Here is a 19,858-nt window from a genome sequence, read left to right as displayed (position 1 = left end):
AAGCCTACCGTATAGCCAGACTTTTAGGGGAAAAATATTAGATATACTAAATACCAAGATTAATAATTAGAAATGATGTAAGCACAGTTTCTAAAAATGTTAAATGACTATTAAGGGAATATGAAGGCAATAACAGTGGTTATGTATAGTCACAGAGGAAGAATCCATAATAGCTAATCATATCTTGAAGTTGGTACAGATGACAGGAAATGCCTGACAACAGATATATATTAAGGGCCATAAAGGTCTTATCCTTTTGTTGACAATAGTAATTGTCATGCCTGAACTCAAAGTTTAGTAAGGAAGACTAATATGTAAACATGGGGTGTCAAAATGTAACTTTCCTCCCCCTTATTTTTCTATTTAAGACCAGAAATACATTATCTAAACCCAACAGAGAAATGGGCAGGATTTGTCTAAACATGTTTTAAAGCAGGTCCGTAATTGTACATGAGAGTATGCACTGCTACATACAAACTAACTGATCAGACCACAATTTTTCAATATTTAAAATAGAATAAGCTTTCTTATAAAAGAAGTACTTCAGTGATTTTTTAAGTTTAGTATTCCTCTCCTTCTTCCTCACTCTCTCCTTCAACAGAATCCACACCACCCCCCTCATAATCTTCCCCAAGGGCAGCTGTGTCCTCATGGGCCTCAGAAAGCTCTCCTTCCTCTATGCCCACACCCAGTGAACAAAGGCATGCTTGGCATTCATCAGGACAAACTTGTGGTCCAGGTAAGCCCAGGCCTCAGCAATAGCTGTGGTGTTGGTCAGCACACACACAGCTTGCTGTATTTTGGCCAGGACTCCACCAGGTACCACAGTGGGAGGTTGGTAATTAATGCCAACTTTGAAGCCAGTGGGGCACCAGTCCACAAACTACATGGTACACTTGGTCCTAATGGTGGCAATGGCAGCAATGCTATCTTTGGAAACCACATCATCATGGTCTAACATTCAGCAGGTCATATATTCACCATGGCAAGGGTCACATTTCACCATTTGGTTGGCTGACGCTTAGCGTGTGTTGCTGATCTTTGGTACAGAGAGTTGTTCCTGATACACTTTCTCTGCAGAGGTGACGGGGCATATGTGGCCAGAGAGAAGTGGATTTAGGGATAGGGCATCAGGCTGATTTGGAATTCGGTCAGATCAACATTCAGGGCTCCATGAAATCTGAGGGAAGCAGTGAGGGAGGACACAAGTGGACTTATCGACCTATTCAGGTTAGTATAAGCTGGGAGCTCAATACTGAGATTTCTACAACAGATATCCCAGATGGCCTCACTGTCAACCATGAAGGCACAATCAGAGTGCTCCAGGTGTGGGTGGTGAGGATGGAGTTGTAGAGCTCAACTACAGATGTGGAAAGCTGCAGGGCTGGGTAGATGGAGAACTCCAGCTTGACTTCTTGCCATAATCGACAGAGAGACATCCCATCAGCAGTGAGGCTAACCCAGAACCAGTTTCACCACCAAAGCTGTGGAAAAACAAAAAGCCCTGAAGGCCTGTGTCCTGGCTAGCCAGGTTCTGAATTAAGTCCGAGACCAGGTCCATGATCTCCTCGCCAATGGTGTAGTGCCCATGGGCATAGTTATTGCAAGGATCTTCCTTGCCTGTGATGAGCTGCTCATGATGGAATAGCTGGGGGTAGGTGCCAGGGCAAACTTATCAATGACTGTGGGTTCCAGATACTGCCTTGGTCACATGCTTGCCAGGTCCTGTCTCACTGAAGAAGGTATTGGAGAGTCATCTTCCCCCTCCCCCCACACCCCATGGTCTTGTCACTTGGCATCTGGCCATGAGGCTGGATGCTAGGTTTCAGGCAATAGAGCTCCCAGCAGGATGGAGATGCACTCACACATGGCTGCTGCTTTGTGGAGGCTGAGCATATATCAGGGAGGAACAGGAGAGGTTGTTTCTTCTTACAGTGCAACACTTAGGCAGGTGATGTAAGAGTACCTCCTCCCATCTTCTAAATCCTTCTAGTAAGGCTAATCATCAAGTTAGCATGAAACAAATTAACAGGAGGAAATATCCAAAATTTATTATGAATGTACATACAGGGGTGCCATGAGAATATAAGGAGGCATTGGGCAGTTGAGGATTCTAGGCCATTCTGGACTAAGGAGAAGGAAGCAGGGGTATGGGATTTCAAAGGGAAAGCAGGTAATTTATAGGAAAATGAGAAAGAACAAACACGTGGCAAACAAATTCTTTCTCAGTCACCCGGAAACAATAGAGCACAGGGAAGCCTAGTAAGCAGGCTTTGCTAGATTTATCCTTGTTTGCCACATTTAGTTTATATTATGATGGTAAGATGATGCTCCCTTCCTCTAAACAGGTTTTTAATCTAAATTCTTTAGACAGATAATGGGGGAGGATCAAAGGCTCTTTTTGACTCTTCAAATTAATACACCAAAAGGCATATTTTGGGGTGGCAAAACTTTGGTTCCCCTCACAAACATATGTGCACCACTAATATTTACATGAAAACCAGCAATAAAATGATATCTTAAGTCATAAGAAAAATGCCTTATGAAAAATAGTGAGAATTGTCAATAACTATTCCTACATCAAACTCAACAATGCATTTTATTTAGGCTTTTTTCTTCATATTCTATAATATATAGCATTTCTGATATGATTGATATCAAAGACATTTCGGAATCTTTGAAGTGTGTTAAGTTGTAGGATAGTCAATTTGAACTCTTGGGGGAAAAAAAGAAAAACAAAAACACACCCGACTGAGTTCTGTGTAAAGTGATGGAATGGGTGAGAGGAGGAGATCAAGAAGTGGACTGTTACAGTAATTTTGCCAAAACATTATGGGTAATTATGTGGCAAAATTATAGCAAGCTATAAAGGATGGGCTTACTTATACTTCAATGGTGAATTCTAAGAAATTTAGTGATGGATTAGATATGGGAGCTAGAGTTAGAAAAAAGTAGAAAAGTTGATGCTTATTTTTCTTGTTTATGGGACTGGATGTATGGTGGTACTAGGCTCTCAAAAAGAGGTGAGGAATATTTTCAGTTATCTAAAAGTGATATTATCAGGACAAATTTCAAAAGAGAAGTGCCAGATAAATAGTTCTATTTTATTTGAATAGATAATTGTTTCTGAGCTTAAATAAAATGGATGTTTGTTAAAATGTCAGTGGTCATTGATTTTTGCTAATCATGATAATTGATACCATTGTAAAAATAATAAAATATTCTTGACAAATTTGGCCTAGAAAAAATGGCACATAGTTATAGCTCACAAGGAAATCTAGAATGGCAGAGGTATATAATTGGTAAATAATCTACACTAATAAAAGACAAACATGCAAACTGACTGTACCTTTGCTATGCCTTAAGCCACTCCCACCAGCCAATCAGAGCAACTGTATGCAAATTAACCCAACCAAGATGGCGGCTGGAAGCCAGGGAACTGGAGCAAGCAGGAGGCTTGGTTGCCCCAATGATGGAGGAAGTTAAGCTTCCCAGCTGCTGCGGCTGGCTCTGAGCTCCACTCAAAGCAACAAAGTTTCAATTATAGAAGGTAAATAATCCCCAGATACCTGCTTTCAGCCAGCCATGTCCACGGAGCTGGAGCGAGCAGGAGTGGGTTGCCCCTGGAGATGGAGGAAGCCAAGCATCCCTCCCTCCCGCCTGCCCTGGCCAGCTCTGAGCTCCTCTCAAGGTTACAAAGTTTCAATTATAAAAGGTAAATAAATCCCAGAATAAAATAAAAAAAAAGAAAAAGAAAAAAGGAGAGGCTGGGAGCTTCCGTCGGCAGGGGGGCTTGGCCAGCCTGAAAACGGCCCTCAGCCCCTCACCCATACTGGCCAGGCACTCCAGTGGGGACCTCCCCACCCTAAAGGGGGTGTGGCCAGCCTGAAAACAGCCATCAGTCCCTCACCCAGGCTGGCCAGGCACCCCAGCAGGGACCCCCACCCTTATCCAGGACACCCTTCCGGGATAACCAGCTGGCCCCCACCCATGCACCAGGCCTCTATCCTATATAATAAAAAGGTAATATGCAAATTGACCCTAACAGCAGAACAACTGGGAATGACTGGGAAGATGCTCAATGCAGGAGCTACCCCCTGGTGGTCAGTGCGCTCCCACAGGGGGACCTCTGCTTAGCCACAAGCCAGGCTGACGACTGCCAGTACAGCGGTGGTGGTGGGAGCCTCTCCTGCCTCCTCAGCAGTGCTAAGGATGTCCCACTGCAGCTTAGGCCTGCTCCCCGATGGCAAGTGGACATCCCCTGAGGGCTGCCGGGCTGCCAGAGGGATGTATGACTGTCAGCTTGGGCCCTATCCCCCAGGGAGCAGGCTTAAGCCAGCAGGTGGACATCCTCTGAGGGGTCCCAGACTGCAAGAGGGCATAGACCAGGCTGAGGGACCCCCCTCTCCAGTGCACAAATTTTTGTGCACCAGGCCTCTAGTCTATAATAATAAAAGCATAATATGCTAATTAGACCGGGCAGCTGAACGACCTTCCGGACGACCTTCTGGACAAAGCGAGGGCTGAGAGGGCCAAGGCCCTTGAATGAATTTCATGCATCGAGCCTCTAGTTAGATAATAATAATATTATTGTTTTTTCTGAATCCACAATTAAAGCCATTGTTTCCATAAAAAAATAGGGCAAAGTGAAAAAGTTTAAGTGTATAAAAATATGATTGAGAATAAAATTGTTTAAGAGTTTACTTTGAGAATTATTTCTGGAAGAAAATTTATTCATGTGGATATAATTCTTTTTTTAAAAAAAAATATATTTCATTGATTTTTTACAGAGAGGAAGGGAGAGGGATAGAGAGTCAGGAACATCGATGAGAGAGAAACATCTATCAGCTGCCTCCTGCACACTCCCCACTGGGGACGTGCCCGCAACCAAAGTACATGCCCTTGACCAGAATCGAACCTGGGACCCTTGAGTCCGTAGGCTGAGGCTCTATCCACTGAGCCAAACCAGTCAGGGCGGATATAATTCTTATTAAAATTTTGTTTTCATAAATATGTAGTCTAAACATTTATTAGAAAAAAATCAGAGTGAAAATAGTAGTATTCTTCATTCACCACACATATTTTGACTGTATTAAGGATTAAACATATACTGGGCCTTCAAAAATTAACACCACATTATCTGTCCTAATTCAGTTGGCTGTCAATTAAGGAAACAAGGAAATATATAGGTAGAAAAGTGTATTATAAGTTCCATGATGATAGTTTGAAAGGCTCCTCAGGGATGTATTAGAGAACAGGATAACTCCATGATATGGCAATTCTTTTTAGAATCTCATTGTCCTTCACCTAGAGTACTTTGAGGATGCTCTTAAGGTAGTCTTTCTGGTTGCTACATAGGTCCATGCTTCTAGAATACTAGAAAAATTCAAAGCTACCAAAACCTGCATGCTGCAATATAATTGCTGCATTGCTCCATCAGCTTTAAGCGCTGCTTCACAACTTTTATCCCTGTGTGCTCAGCTCTAGCTCATACATGTAAGTAAGTACATATCACCAACGTCCTAGTTGCATCTTCCAATTTGTCTAGTTCAGTATAAGTGCATGGCAAGTTCCCAATAACTCTGAAGAAATTAAATAAGCGTTTTTCCTTATCCCACTGAATTCACTGAAATGCAGAAAACAGTACTTGCTTCATTTTCTCTCAGCTAATAAAAACATCTAGTGTCCTTTGCAATTCTAAAGCTCTTGTCCATGCAAGCAATAATAATAGGAAGATTCCATCTTCTCTGGATGCCATGGGAAAGAGGAGAATTTTGTTATGAGCTCTCCCTTGCAGGCTTTTTTGTGGCTAGAAATCCCTGCCCGCAGAAGAGCCAGAAGAACAATAGGCAAATCACAAGTCATTGAGCCTTTAGTAGTTGGTATAAGACAGAATAAACAATAAAGAAAACACTGACATTATTCTCACACTATAACTAGCTATGCAAACGTGGACTTCATCTCTAAAATGATACCTCAGGTGCCCCGCCAGCATGGCTCAATGGTTGAGCATCAACCTATGAACCATGAGGTCACGGTTCAATTCCCAGTCAGGGCACATGCCTGGGTTACGGGCTCAATCCCCAGTGTGGGGCATGCAGGAGGTAGCCAATCAATGATTCTCTCTCATCATTGATGTTTCTCTCTCTCCTTCTCCTTTCCTCTCTGGAATCAATAAAAAGATATTAAATAAATAAATAAATAAATAAATAATAAATAAAATGATTCCTCAGGTAATTTCTAAGGTTAAGAGATTCTGCTTCTAGAATACCGAAGAGGATTTAGGAAAATGAATATAACCATTCCTCTAATATTTAGGGGAACTATACACAGACATTCTATCCCCCCTTCATATCTTTGCCTTGCCATACAATTGCTCTGCCTCAGGAGTGCTGCTAAATATAGTCAGACATGGCATTAGCCATGAGTAAGTAGGATGCAGTTTGACTTTGGCTTGTCACTGCAGCTTTATCTTCTCTTCTTATTGTCCCAAGTTTCTATGTGTGTGTGTTTAATCAACAGGTTTGTGTTTGTCCCAACTCTATTTTTCAAAGCATGTAATGCTAGTGGTCTAAATCTAAAAGAAGGAGTACATTTCTACTACTGGTGTTATGAGTCTAATATTTTTACTTCAAATACAAGAGAGTTCATATGCTACCTTATTACAATGAAACTATAACAAGAAAAATCTTTAAAATCAAAGCACTCTATCCTACTTTCTTTTGTATTGTCAGCAGTTAGTTTTAAAGCATCCAAGCACACTTATCCTAAACCAAGCCTTCAGAAATGCTCGCATCAATTTTCTATCATCTTCTGACCAAAGAGCTTCAGTAAGAATGATTCTACCTGTTTCATTATACGGATGAACTGCTTAAGTATGGAGAGATAAGTATTTTGACCTGGGTTGCACAAGAATCTAAGAGAAAGGATAAGAAAAAACACATGGGCCTTGCATTGTTAGTTTATTTTTTAGCTACAAAACATGCATATTTCCCCAAATTGCTGATAATTCTTCCAATATCAAAGCAGCTAAAGACTAGGAGTACAAGTGCTGTTATCAGGGGAAGTGGGCTTCTTGTGATATCCCAAGAAAAGGAATTTTCTGAGACTTGCAAGGAGGATGAGAGGTTTTAGGAAGCTTTATTTCTGCGGAACTACACCCCTGAGTGTCCAAAGACCCATTTCCTTTTGTCCCATAAAGGAAGAAATAGAGCTGAGACTTCAGTAGGGCTATAATCAAAGCCAGTGTCCAGATTTCCCATTCCATGTCTGCACAGTTCAATACTGCTTCAGATTAGCTTAGTGTGTGTTCCCTGTCGCAGTCTATCAGTCCATTGCATATGGGGTCCACATGGCCATATGGCCATGGAGGGAACATGGGGGAAATGCAGGAAAGCAAGAGCAAAACCAAATGAACCATGAGTGGGGTGTGTGTGTGTGTGTGTGTGTGTGTGTGTGTGTGAGAGAGAGAGAGAGAGAGAGAGAGAGAGAGAGAGAGAGAGAGAGAGAGAGAGAGAAACTCCTTTGTATAGGGGATTAGGCATACCTAAATTTAAAGAAATTTAGAATATAGCACTAGACATCTCTCTGCAGGTGGAAAAACTGTGGTCCATGAAGGTCAATGACTGCTATATTTCCTGAAATCTTCATTAATTATATACAGACCTATTGGAATCAGTTGCATATCTATGAAACAGGAAGAAAGTATTAACCCTGTCTAGCTTTTATGATAAAACTTAATGATTTTTTTAGGTAAAATAGAAATTTTGGGGGGTAAAATAGGAAGGTTTAGGAAATTTTAAAAATTAAGGGGTCCATGGGAAAAACAAAAAACAAAAAACACAGGGCTACAGAGTTGCAAAAGGGTACATTTCCATAAGATGAGGGAGCAGAGAGCAGCAGAAGTTACATTTCCTGCCGAAACCAGTTTGGCTCAGTGGATAGGGCGTCAGCCTGCAGACTGAAAGGTCACAGGTTCGATTCCGGTCAAGGGCATGTACCTTGGTTGCGGGCACATCCCCAGTGGGAGATGTGCAGGAGGCAGCTGATCGATGTTTCTCTCTGATCGATGTTTCTAACTCTCTATCTCTCTCCCTTCCTCTCTGTAGAAAATCAATAAAAATATATTAAAAAAAAAAAAGAAGTTACATTTCCATAAGACAAGTAAGCTGGGAGAAGTTGCCGGGGTCCAACCCCAGCAGGTCCAGGGGTCCCCAAAGGTGTGGACGGAGTCGGCGAAGAAGGAATGACACGGAGACAGTGTTCACTTGATCAGCAGCCTAGCCAGGATCTCTAGCCAAGTTCTGGTCAGGATCTCCAGCGAAGTTCTGGTTAGGATCTCCAGGTTCTCCAGTGAAGTTCTGGTTAGGAGCTCCAGCCAAGTTCTGTGTCCATGTTCTCTTGCTAGGTTTCCCAGCCAGGTTCTCCAGGTTCTCCAGCCAGGTTCTGTAGCCATGTTCCCTCCCTAGGATCTCCAGCCAGGTTCTGTAGCCAGTTCTCCAGCCAGGTTCAGTCACCAGGTTCTAGTCAGGTTCTCTTGCCAATTTCTGTAGTCAGGTTCAGTCCAGGATCTTTTGCCATGTTCTCTCGCTAGGTTCTGTCTCTAGGTTCTGAGGCCAGTTTCTGTCCAGGATCTTTTGCCATGTTCTCTCCAGCAAAGTTCTTCTGTCTCTAGAGAATGTTCTGTGTAGGTTCTGTGCCTAGGTTCTGTCTCCTTCTCTGTCTCCTGCTGTCTTGTTACATCTGTATTTATACCAGTTGATTCAATCCTATCAATCTCTATTACAAAGGTTAGGGCGTTTCTTATCTCCATTCCAGGGAGTGAAGATTATGTAGCTTAAGCATGATTGTTCATAGTTAAAGTGATTAATTACCCTCCTGGCACTTAGTTAAGAGGTTTTATTCCCTCCCTAACCTCAGGGGAAAATCCCTACCTGGGGAAACAACCTTTCTCAGAGACCTTGGTTAAAACACATAGTGCCAAGAAGGTGAGCAAACATATTAAGAACAGTATGCATATATGCCAGGTCCCTTGAAACAGCAAGCATGGACCGGCTTCCGGCAAGAAGTTACATTTCCATAAGACATGGGAGCAGCAGAAGTTATATTTCCCTAAGACAAGGGAGCTGGGAGTAGCAAAAGGTACACATTTACAGAATAAAAGGAAGGAGGAAGAAAGCCCAGAGGGAATAGAACAATGAGGGAGGAGAGCCTCATGTGTCCCATGTGAGGTTCAACCTTTAAGTTCAGGAGTTGCTATAGTATCCAAATCAGAAGGGGATGGTGACCAATCAGAGGGGATATCAAGGCATAAAGATCTGCAGCCTTTATGAACCCTCGGGAAAAGGGACCCAGTGGACTCTTCCCCCTCCCCACCTGGGAGTCTGTGCTCCTTTCTCAATAAATGACCACCTTCACTATACCATCTTCTGTCAGTGGTTTCATTCTTCAACTCCTATGAACAAAGAGCCCAGGACAAGCCGTCCTGCCCAGGAGAACACCATGCGTTCCAGCCCCAAATTCCCGTAGTATTAATACCTTTTAAAAAATAGCTTATGGGTCTTGGAGAGTAGACCTATTTTTTTTCTGTAGAGAGAATTTTTTCCTTTATATCACTGCATAATCCTTCAGGAGAGAGATTGTCTCTTCTTTCCCTTTTCAGTGCTAGAATGTGTGAGTGAATGAATGGATGAGGTTTATGTAAATGGGGTAGAATGGCCTTAGATAATAAAGCCGTAATAAATAATCAGGTTTTCAAAAACTGTGTTTTTCAACATGAGATGCCACTTACTGTCCTGCATCTAACCATAGCAAGAAAATTTAACCCTTAGAAAATTTCTTTTAGTAACACCAAATTATTTTCTCATCATGAAAGCTTTTATGTAATTAAGACCAGAATTCACATGAAACTAACTTTGCTCTTAAACCTAGACCATATTGAGATTTTTTTTCATATACCTACTTGCATGCAACTTCATGTAATTTATTGCACTGCATACAATTAGGGATAAATTGATGATGTATTAAACTTAACATTTTTTGAAATTTATTGAAAGAAACTGTATGGACTTTAGATAAAAGAACCTAGCAAGCAATACATACTCTAACACACAGACATAAACAGAAGCACACTCCATCACTACAAAATATTCAATTCACAAGTTTGTATCTGTATTAGAATATTAACTAATTATTGAACATCTTCTTGTTCTATCGTCTTGTTTAATGTTTGAATGACATTCGATTTAACATCATGTGGCATAACTATGCAAATAAATCACAGCATCATTTACTTGTTCAGACTTGTCCTTCCCTATTAATAAGAAGTTAACAGTTTTCTTTTAATCCCAGAAGTTAGAAGCAATGCCTTGAACCAAGCATATACTCCTAAAAGGAAAAAGGAGCAAAGGATATTTTTAACAGTGATTGAATCCGACAGCTTTTACAAAATCATGTGAATTCTAAAGAGGAAGATAATTGTACAAGCATATTGCATAGAATACATAAGTGGAGCCCTGGAGGTCAAAATGTAGAAGCAAACCAATTAAGCTAAGTATCCACTAAATTGTTTTTCATTGTCTAATTGAAAAGTGATCACAAGGAATCAGAAAGGGCTTTTAGTTTAAATCTGACCTCAAGCCAATGTTATTTAAATATGCTAAATAATGTATTCTGAAAGGAACTTTTCTAGAAATTTAAAATCCCACTTGGGTATATATCTGAATCTTTCCTGGGTTTCTCTCACTGTTATTAAAGCATATTTTCCAGACTTTAGTTAAAGAAAGGAGCAAAATGACATCAAATGTGAACATAATTAATTTATTTGGAAATCGTACCTTTATTGCTATATGTTTCCAGTGAAATAAATTCATCCATTCATTGCCTGCTTTTGGTGAATAATTTGGATCATTTGAGGAAAACATGATGCATTGGCCTAAATAAATGTATCTTATTCATTCATCGCTTTCAGTGGATAATTTAGAACATTTAAGGAAACCTGAGTATACACCAAGCCTAAATCATACAGGATTAATAGCCTCCTGAGCTAAAAGACTTCACTAGTAACCAATGGTACTTATTACTTCATTCTTGAAGTAATTTGATTTATATGTTGGTCCTGTATAATAATTTTACAGTTTAGGCATTAGAATTAAGAAAAAACTATTAAAAGAAAACTGTAAACTTCTTATTAATAGGAAAGGACAAGTCTGAACAAGTAAATGATGCTGTAATTTATTTGCATAGTTATGCTACCTAATGTTAAATAGAATGTCATTCAAACATTAAACAAGATGATAGAACAAGAAGTTGTTCAATCATTAGTTGATATAATAATATCAGATACAAACTTGTGAATTAAATATTTTGTAGTGATGGAGTGTGCTAAATATTTTGTATAGCTCGCTAGGTTTTTTATCTAAAGTCCATACAGTTTCTTCCAATTAAAAAAAAAAAAGAGAAAGATACTTGTTTTTCCAAGGACCTATTCCAGGGACTAAACCATGGTTTTCCCTTCTGCCCAATCATTTTTTCCAGGCACCACAAAAGCCCTTGAAATACAGACTGAGGAGATCAAGAGGCACCATGCATGGCTTCATAGAAAGCAGCATGTGCTTGCCTGGCTGGCCTGGCTCAGTGGTTGAGCATCAACCTATAAACCAGAGGTTCCATTCCCAGTCAGGGCATATGCCCAGGTTGTGAACTGTAACCCCAGTGGGAGGCATGCAGGAGGCAGCCAATCAATGATTTTCTCTCATCATTGATGTTTCCAGCTCTCTTTCCCTCTCCCTTCCTCTCTGAAGTCAATAAAAATATATGTTTTTTAAATCAGCATGTGCTCAAACCCATGAGGCCTAACTGCACTTATGAAGCTACCACTTTCAAATTGGCTTTACAAAGACTATGCTATCTATGGATAAATGGAGCAGGACAGAATGAATCATGTCCAGCCCGGCCAGGGGTGAACCTGAGGGGCAGTGAAAGATTAAAGAAGACAGACATGAGAATGCAGTTGGGGCTAGGTAGGTTCACTTGTGCCTGGATGAGGACACAGTGACACAGCCTGCAAGCCAAAGCTTTATTTTATACTCAGAGCACACAGAGCAAAACAAGAGAAGTGGTCAACATGTTTATAATGTTCTTTCGAGTTTCACCTTGTTTTGGCAGCATTTGCTGCACCTCCCACAGCCCATTAGCTACCTAGGAAGGAACAAGGGAGGACTATAAGGTCAAGCTTAATTATGCTAGGAGGACTCTGACTTCCAAGCTGGGACTTGTTTGTGGCCCTACCACAGGTCAGTCCCGGGCTTGACCCTATAGCCGCTCCTTACAACAGAGAAGAGTAGTTTCTGTTGCACCAGTTCTCCCAGGACCCACATTCTTTGCAAGCTTGAGACTAGGCCAGTGAATGCTGCATTGTGAGGTGTCTGGCTGCAGACAGAGGATGAGCCTCTTAGGCCCTAAGCCAGGAACCTTCCATCACATCCACACAGATTGTGCTCCCTCAGTGTTTCTGGAATAAATTCCACGAGGCCCTATTAAGAGTTTGCTTAATCAGAGAAAATATAAAAGCGTTTAATTGTTTGCAATTCTTCTGAAGTTGCAGAAACCAACAGCCAATTAGTGCTCAAGTTCCTCTTTTCAGAGGGGAAATGAATCTCTTTTGAATAGAAACTTTTCCTACTATTTTTTATTTCTTGGAAACACACTTTGCAACAGAAATCACACTTAGAATACAATGAAACAGAATATGAAATGATATTTTTCTGCAAACTATCATCTTTTCTGGTTCATTTTCAAGATCTTTGATATTTACATATGACCTTTCCGTTTTTATTAACAGTTTATTGGATTTTGTGCATTCTAGCCAGCAGAAGAGAAAGGTAATTTACAGAAAGATTTGACAGTTATACACAGAGCTATAAACTTGAGTCCATTAACTTATTTCTCATGTAACCTTTAATCAATTCTACCAAAACATCCATATAAGCTTATGCCTTTTTCCTTTACGTTAAAAAGCTCTCATTACAGGGCTCTATTTATAGATTGTCAAATTTATCACGTCTCTTTATGGTTTACAGATGTTTATAGCTTTGACTTTTTTTTTAAGGCACATAAGTAAAAGTCAAACATATTTGTGTTGCTTAGATTCTACTAGATGTGAATGGATACATATTTGACATGTTTTATTACTTGATGAATATATAATTATGGATTTGAAGATGGCAATGTTGTTTTAATATATCTATCTTATATTAGTGGCTTAGAATATTCTCTTGTACTTAATTGCATTGTCTAAAGCAATACACAACGTTATTCTATACTAACTATAAAAAATGATCTCTTAAAAATGATATTTGAGCCTTAAACTTTGCTAAGATATTTCTTAAAAATACACTTATTTTGATAGCATCTTAAAAACCTGAAGTTGATAGACTTTTGCATAAATATCAGGACAAAACTGAATTACAGAAAAGTGGGAATGTATATTATTTGCTTTTTGTACACAAAATATGTTTCTAATTAAATATTAACATTTAAATACATAACATAACACTCTAAATGGAATTTTATACCATTATCTTCAGAGTTGTTTCTTTTTGAATAAACAAAGAGAAGCTGTAAAGTAAAAAAGGGGAAATAGAGCAGAAGAAAATATCCTTTTGATACTAATTTTGTTTCATCATTTCTAAAAACCATAACTTAAGAGAGCATTTTCCAATACAACTGAAAACTTAATACTGTATCACCTTCACTGTAGAAAACAAATAGAAAAAGAAAAAAAGAAAAGTATTAAAATATAAGATAAACAAATAGAATTAAGTTATAATGTATACATAGTCTCAATTTATCTGCATATCCTTTGTAGGCAGAAGAAATAAGTGAAATATATTAGTGCAACTTGAAAATTAATAAGTAGTCCAATTAGGGCCAAATGAGCTATGTAAGCACGATACTAGGAATGTGAACATTGAAAGATTATTAGTGGTTATACCTTGTTGATGGATTTCCACAAGGTCCATGAAGTAGATAAAAATAAAAGCATAAGATAGTAACTATTTCCCAGGACGTCAGTGAAACTGGTCTTTCTGGAATTGTTAGGAAAACTGATTAGTACGCATATACTTATCTGTACTTATAGAGTGGCAGAGGGGAAGCCTGCTAGACGGGCAGATTCCCGTGTTATGTGTTAAACAGCAATGCCAGATGACCTTAGGAAACAGAAGTGAGAGACACATTTATTCAACAACACTTTTTCACTGTATTTCATCTCTTTTATTTTTGCTTGGCCTCTTAAGGAAATGGAAAAGTTCCATAGTGCCATCTGGTGTGAATTAAGGGGATAGCTTCCTTCAAGCAGTGTCCACCAGAATCTTCCTCCAAAGCTGCAAACTCAGACTGTTACAAAAAATAATTCTTGAACAATGAAAAGCACCAATTTGATTATGACATATATGTTTATGTTCATGTTTACCTTATTATTTTTAGGGATATTAAGTTGAAATTATTAGGATATGTATATGTATTAGTTGATCTTTATGCTTTTTACTATATATATATATATATATATATATATATATATATATATGCTAGTGGATATATATATATATATATATATATATACACACACACAAAACACTTGTTATTGGTTCATTATCAAGCTTTCTTCACACTTGCATTTAAATTGTCATTACTGTTATGTTAATTTGCAAATACAAATTTAACAATAGTGATCTCGAATTTTTTCTGCAAAGTTTGGCATTGTATGTGATGTGATATGTGTGTGTGTGTGTGTGTGTGTGTGTGTGTGTGTGAATATTTGAACTGAAAAAATCAAATGTAGACATTCATGAGATGCTATAGAGCAGTGATGGCAAAACTTTTGAGCTCAGTGTGTCAGCATTTTGAAAAACCCTAACTTAACGCTGGTGCCGTGTCACATATAGAAATTTTTTGATATTTGCAACCATAGTAAAACAAAGATGTATATTTTTTATATTTATTTTATATGTTTAAATGTCATTTACCAAAGAAAAATCAACCAAAAAAATGAGTTCGTGTGTCACCTCTGACACGCGTGTCATAGGTTGGCCATCACTGCTGCAGAGTTATGAATATTATGCTTTCTCCATCACACACCTCTTGATCTATGTTCTTGGTTTCCACTGAAGCCTAATTAAAAAAAATTATTTCTTAATAATTTTATTCTATGTTGAAGTTTTCCTTACTTTTTAACCTCAATCATATTTGAAATATTTAAAAAAGCACTTTTTTATCCAAATATTATGCAGTTATATATTTTTGCATGCAAATCATCTGAATTTTGCCGAAACCAGGTTGGCTCAGTGGATAGAGCGTCAGCCTGCGGACTGAAAGGTCCCGGGTTCGGTTCTGGGCAAGGGTACCTTGGTTGCAGGCATATCCCCAGTGGGAGATGTGCAGGAGGCAGCTGGTCGATGTTTCTCTCTCATCGATGTTTCTAACTCTCTATTTCTCTCCCTTCCGCTCTATGAAAAATCAATAAAATATATTTTAAAAAATCTGAATTTTCATTACTGTTGGAGAAACTGTGCAGTAATCATTATCTATAGTGCATGCCTTTGTGTGTGTTACCATTTCTAAGAAAAACAATTTTCAAGGAAGTTGACAAGGGGATGGAGATCACTTTTTAAAGGTCAGTATATCTTCTCAAAATTAACAAATCTCTGTGGAAAGGCTTTTTGCTGTTTAGTAACTCTTTTAAAATGGCCTGGACCCTGAAAGTAGCATTAATCACCATCCAAACTTTTCTTGAACATAGGAGTAAACCTCAATAACCCGTTTTTACATTGCATAGGTAAATTCTGAGGCTGGGAGGATAACTGAATGATTCTCAAAACATTAACTCTCTATTAGTATTGTATAGAAACCTAATCAAATACTGAATACCGAAATGAACCAAGGGTAATTGATTGAAATAAGATGATTCATAAGAGGGGTAAATTTGGTTTATTTTCTTTCTTAAAAGATCCATGGATTCATTATGTAAACCGATTAGTAAACTTCAAACAACTAATAAATACCCTCAAATAATTATTATATAGTTATTTGTGATTTATACAGAAAGAACTTGCAAATGTCAGTTAAACCAAATAATGTGAGTTAGAAAAAAGTAAGGAAAACCTATCTAAAATACTGATTTCTAAATTATATCTTGAATTAAAAGTTGAATTGGGAGATATTGCAAAGAGGTCATTACAAAGAGGTCATGTTAGGGATGGGGCACAGTAAAAGCTAAGTCCAGTAAGTAGAATGCCGGGGTCCAACCCCAGCGGGTCCAGGGGTCCCCAAAGGTGTGGACGGAGTCGGCGAAGAAGGAATGACACAGAGACAGCGTTCAGTTTATCAGCAGCCTAGCCAGGATCTCTAACCAGGATCTCCAGCCAAGTTCTGGTCTGAATCTCCAGCGAAGTTCTGTATCCATGTTCTCTTGCTAGGTTCTCCAGCCAGGTTCTCCAGCCAAGTTCTGGTCTGGATCTCCAGAGAGGTTCTGCTCTGGATCTCCAGGGAAGTTCTGGTTAGGATCTCCAGCTAGGTTCTGTGTCCATGTTCTCTTGCTAGGTTCTCCAGGTTCTCCAGCCAGGTTCTGTCCAGGTTCTCCAGCCAGGTTCAGTCACCAGGTTCTAGTCAGGTTCTCTTGCCAATTTCTGTAGTCAGGTTCAGTCCAGGATCTTTTGCCATGTTCTCTCCAGCGAAGTTCTTCTGTCTTCTAAGTTCTGTGTTCTAAGTTCTGTGTTGTTACATCTGTATTTATACCAGTTGATTCCAATCCTATCAATTTCTATTCCAAAGGTTAGGGCGTTTCTTATCTCCATTCCAGGGAGTAAAGATTATGTAGCTTAAGCATGATTGTTCATAGTTAAAGTGATTAATTACCCGCCTGGCATTTAGTTGAGGGGTTTTATTCCCTCCCTAACTTCAGGGAAAAATCCCTACCTGGGGAAACAACCTTTCTCAGAGAGGAGACCTTGGCTAAAACACACAGTGCCAAGAAGGTGAGCAAACATATCAAGAACAGTATGCCATATATGCCAGGTCCCTTGAAACAGCAAGGATGGACCGGCTCCTGGCAGTAGGATACATAGACTATTCGGTAAACCTGACAAGAACTGTGTAATGATAGCACAGAGTTAATTTCAGCAGAACAACAGATGTGCTCACATGACAGTTCACATTGGACCCATGAAGTGACTTGAAAAGAGGAGTGATCCACTGTCTGTATTTAAAAGTTCCTCTCTTCTGTGTATTTTCAGCAAGGTGACAAACCCTGACCGAAAACATTCTGTCACCAAGTATCGCATTGAGAAACATGCAAAGAAAAGCTTAAGACAGCACTGCTCACAGATTTTTGGTAGGAGGAAGCTGAATATTGACTCATAGCTAGAGATATATTTCTTGGCATTTGGAAGTGAGCTGTGGGGAGAAACCACAAATAATGGCCATGAGTGTTACAATAGGATCACATATTAGAGCTGACTAATCTCTGTTAACATGTGGAGTTCAAGGGATATTATTGTATCAGTGTCAAGTCAGAATCTGTCTTAGAAAACCAAACTGTGGAACAGTTATTTGAAGATGTTACGTGAATCATCAATTGATATTCACATTCATACTTATTTAAAACCATCAAGATGTGTAAGTTGCAAGTTCTTGCCAAAGATGCTACTTTGGAAAATAATGAAATGCATTCAAGGACATGAGTATTGGCAATGGTATTTTTCTGCTGAAATTAAGTATACAATAACTGTTTCTTTGTCTATGCCAATGCTATTTTAGCACAAGGATTTTTTTTTTCTTTTTATGAGTACAAGAAAATAACAACAGCAGAGAGAAGTTATTGGTTCAAGAAAAGGCTCTGAGGCATTTACATTTTGATACTAAGGCCTAAAATTAAGACTATATGCTAATGAAGAGGATGTACCATAATTCATTTTAATGCAGAGTAGACTATAAAACTTTGTCTCCCAATACAAAAAGTACTGAATAATGAGGAAAAAAAAAAAGACTGGGTGATGGTGTTGGCTCTGTATTTATCATTGTATTCATGAAGTGAAAGTGTGCAACCTTGTTAGCAGTAAGGATCTGAGTTAATATAAAAGATACTCATGATGTAGTACAGATTGCATGTGTATGTATATTAAAAAGCAAAATTTTGTTCTTTGTCTTATTTGGTTGATAACATATGTGTTCTTAAGGGAAACTCAATTCAAATATTTCCATGAAGAAGTGCTATGTTTTCTGCAGTTTCCTTCTGATTGGGAATATAAAGGTGACAAGTGGCAACTTCTGAATTCCAGAGGGGGTTGTGCTGTATGTTTAGAATGAGGCGGAGGCTCCAGAAATAGTCCACATCAGCTTGGAACATTAAAGCAGCAGAAATCACTTTAAGTGTCCATTATACAGAGAACATAGCTAAAATGACAGCTGCCTAGAGAGGTTGGAAAACTGTACACTTCTCATCGCTCTCCTCTGGTCTGTTTTCTGAAATCACTCAAGGTGGAGTTAGCCATCTGAGCAATCATTTATATTCCTGGACTCACTCAGTGTATGCTCATGTATAATCAACCTAATTCCGAAGAACATTTTAAAGGCATAATGATACTGAATATTTTAAACTAGATCATAATACTGTACTGTGTTGCAATGTTATAGCACTTTTCATATTAAATTCATGGGTCACTAAAATTCATTATTTAAAGATTAGATGCCTCTGTCATAGATCAGCCTTTTATAAATGAGGATATGCCATCAATCTAGTCAAAGAAAGCTATTTAAATTTGCAGAACATTGCGAACCAAGAAGGAAGGAGTATTGGGGCTTTTGGAAATGATCTGTCCCTCAAAATGTATTTACAATGGTTTTATCTATGAATACTTTTCCCTCCAAATAAAGATTGATTTCCAAACATTTGCAGCTTTCACCTGCAACGACACCTGCTGTCTTCCACATGGTCCGCCAGACCTCACTTCCTCACCGCTCAAGCCTCATCTTGTGCCATGCTTTCTGTATGTCTCTTCACTCCAGCCAGTGTGGGTGCCTCTACATTTCAGGATCATGCCACGCTTTGGCTCTGTATCGGATTTTCTTCCTGAAAAGCCAACTCCCAAATTCTATCTTATACATTAGATCTGGATGTAAATACCAGTATCCTTAAAGAATCTGCCTTTGTCCTTTCCCAAAGGGAGGCGCCCCTCTGAAATGCACTATCACTCTGACCTGCTGCTTGGAAAACCCAGGCACTCAGCCTGGGCCCATGACCAGCCTTTGGGGCACTGCCACTGAATGAGAAATTCAGTTCTTTTAATAGCAGATGTAGAAAGAGATCATGGGTAACACAGCTCTCACAAAGACAAAAAAGTAACAGCGCTGTCGCTTCCAGGTGTCCTATCTGACTGCTTCTGTTTTTGTTTCATGCTGGTGAGCTGAGGGAAAAGGGAATTTAGAGTTGAGAAAAGCATTTCAGATCTTTTAAAAAAAAATAGTTGAGCCCAGAGTTGAGTATGTGCTTTGCAGCAAAGCCTACTGAGTCCTGCGTTGGTATTTGAGACCACAATGGACCCATTTAATTTAAACTGTGGATATGCCACAAAGTTCACTCCACACTCGATATTGAATCAACAATGATGAAGACCTGTGCAGAGGTTTGTGATCATAACATTTCTTTTTTTCTGACTGATATTGCAACAGCTGGGGGTTGTAGAATTTACACAAATGAAGGTAAAAATATTCCTTTAGTAATAAAGTTATTCGGTGAATGCAGCTTTCTCTCTGTTCAAGGGCACTTGCTAATAACATCACCCATGAACATGACATATTTAGC

The 19,858-nt window shown here is 39.0% G+C and overlaps 1 pseudogene across 1 annotated transcript; it reads right to left on the bottom strand.

Moving 5' to 3' along the window:
- Window positions 1–560: 560 nt before the first annotated feature.
- Window positions 561–18,987, bottom strand: LOC308511991 (tubulin alpha-1B chain-like; annotated as a pseudogene). Its single transcript has 2 exons — window positions 18,960–18,987; window positions 561–1,888 (listed from the first exon to the last, which is right to left on the bottom strand). The product of its transcript is annotated as a tubulin alpha-1B chain-like (transcript).
- Window positions 18,988–19,858: the final 871 nt, after the last annotated feature.

This window comes from Myotis nattereri (genome assembly GCF_964212035.1).
Source record: "Myotis nattereri genome assembly, chromosome: 1".
Classification (NCBI taxonomy): Eukaryota; Metazoa; Chordata; class Mammalia; order Chiroptera; family Vespertilionidae; genus Myotis; species Myotis nattereri.
This window is presented reverse-complemented; position numbering and strand designations above follow the sequence as displayed.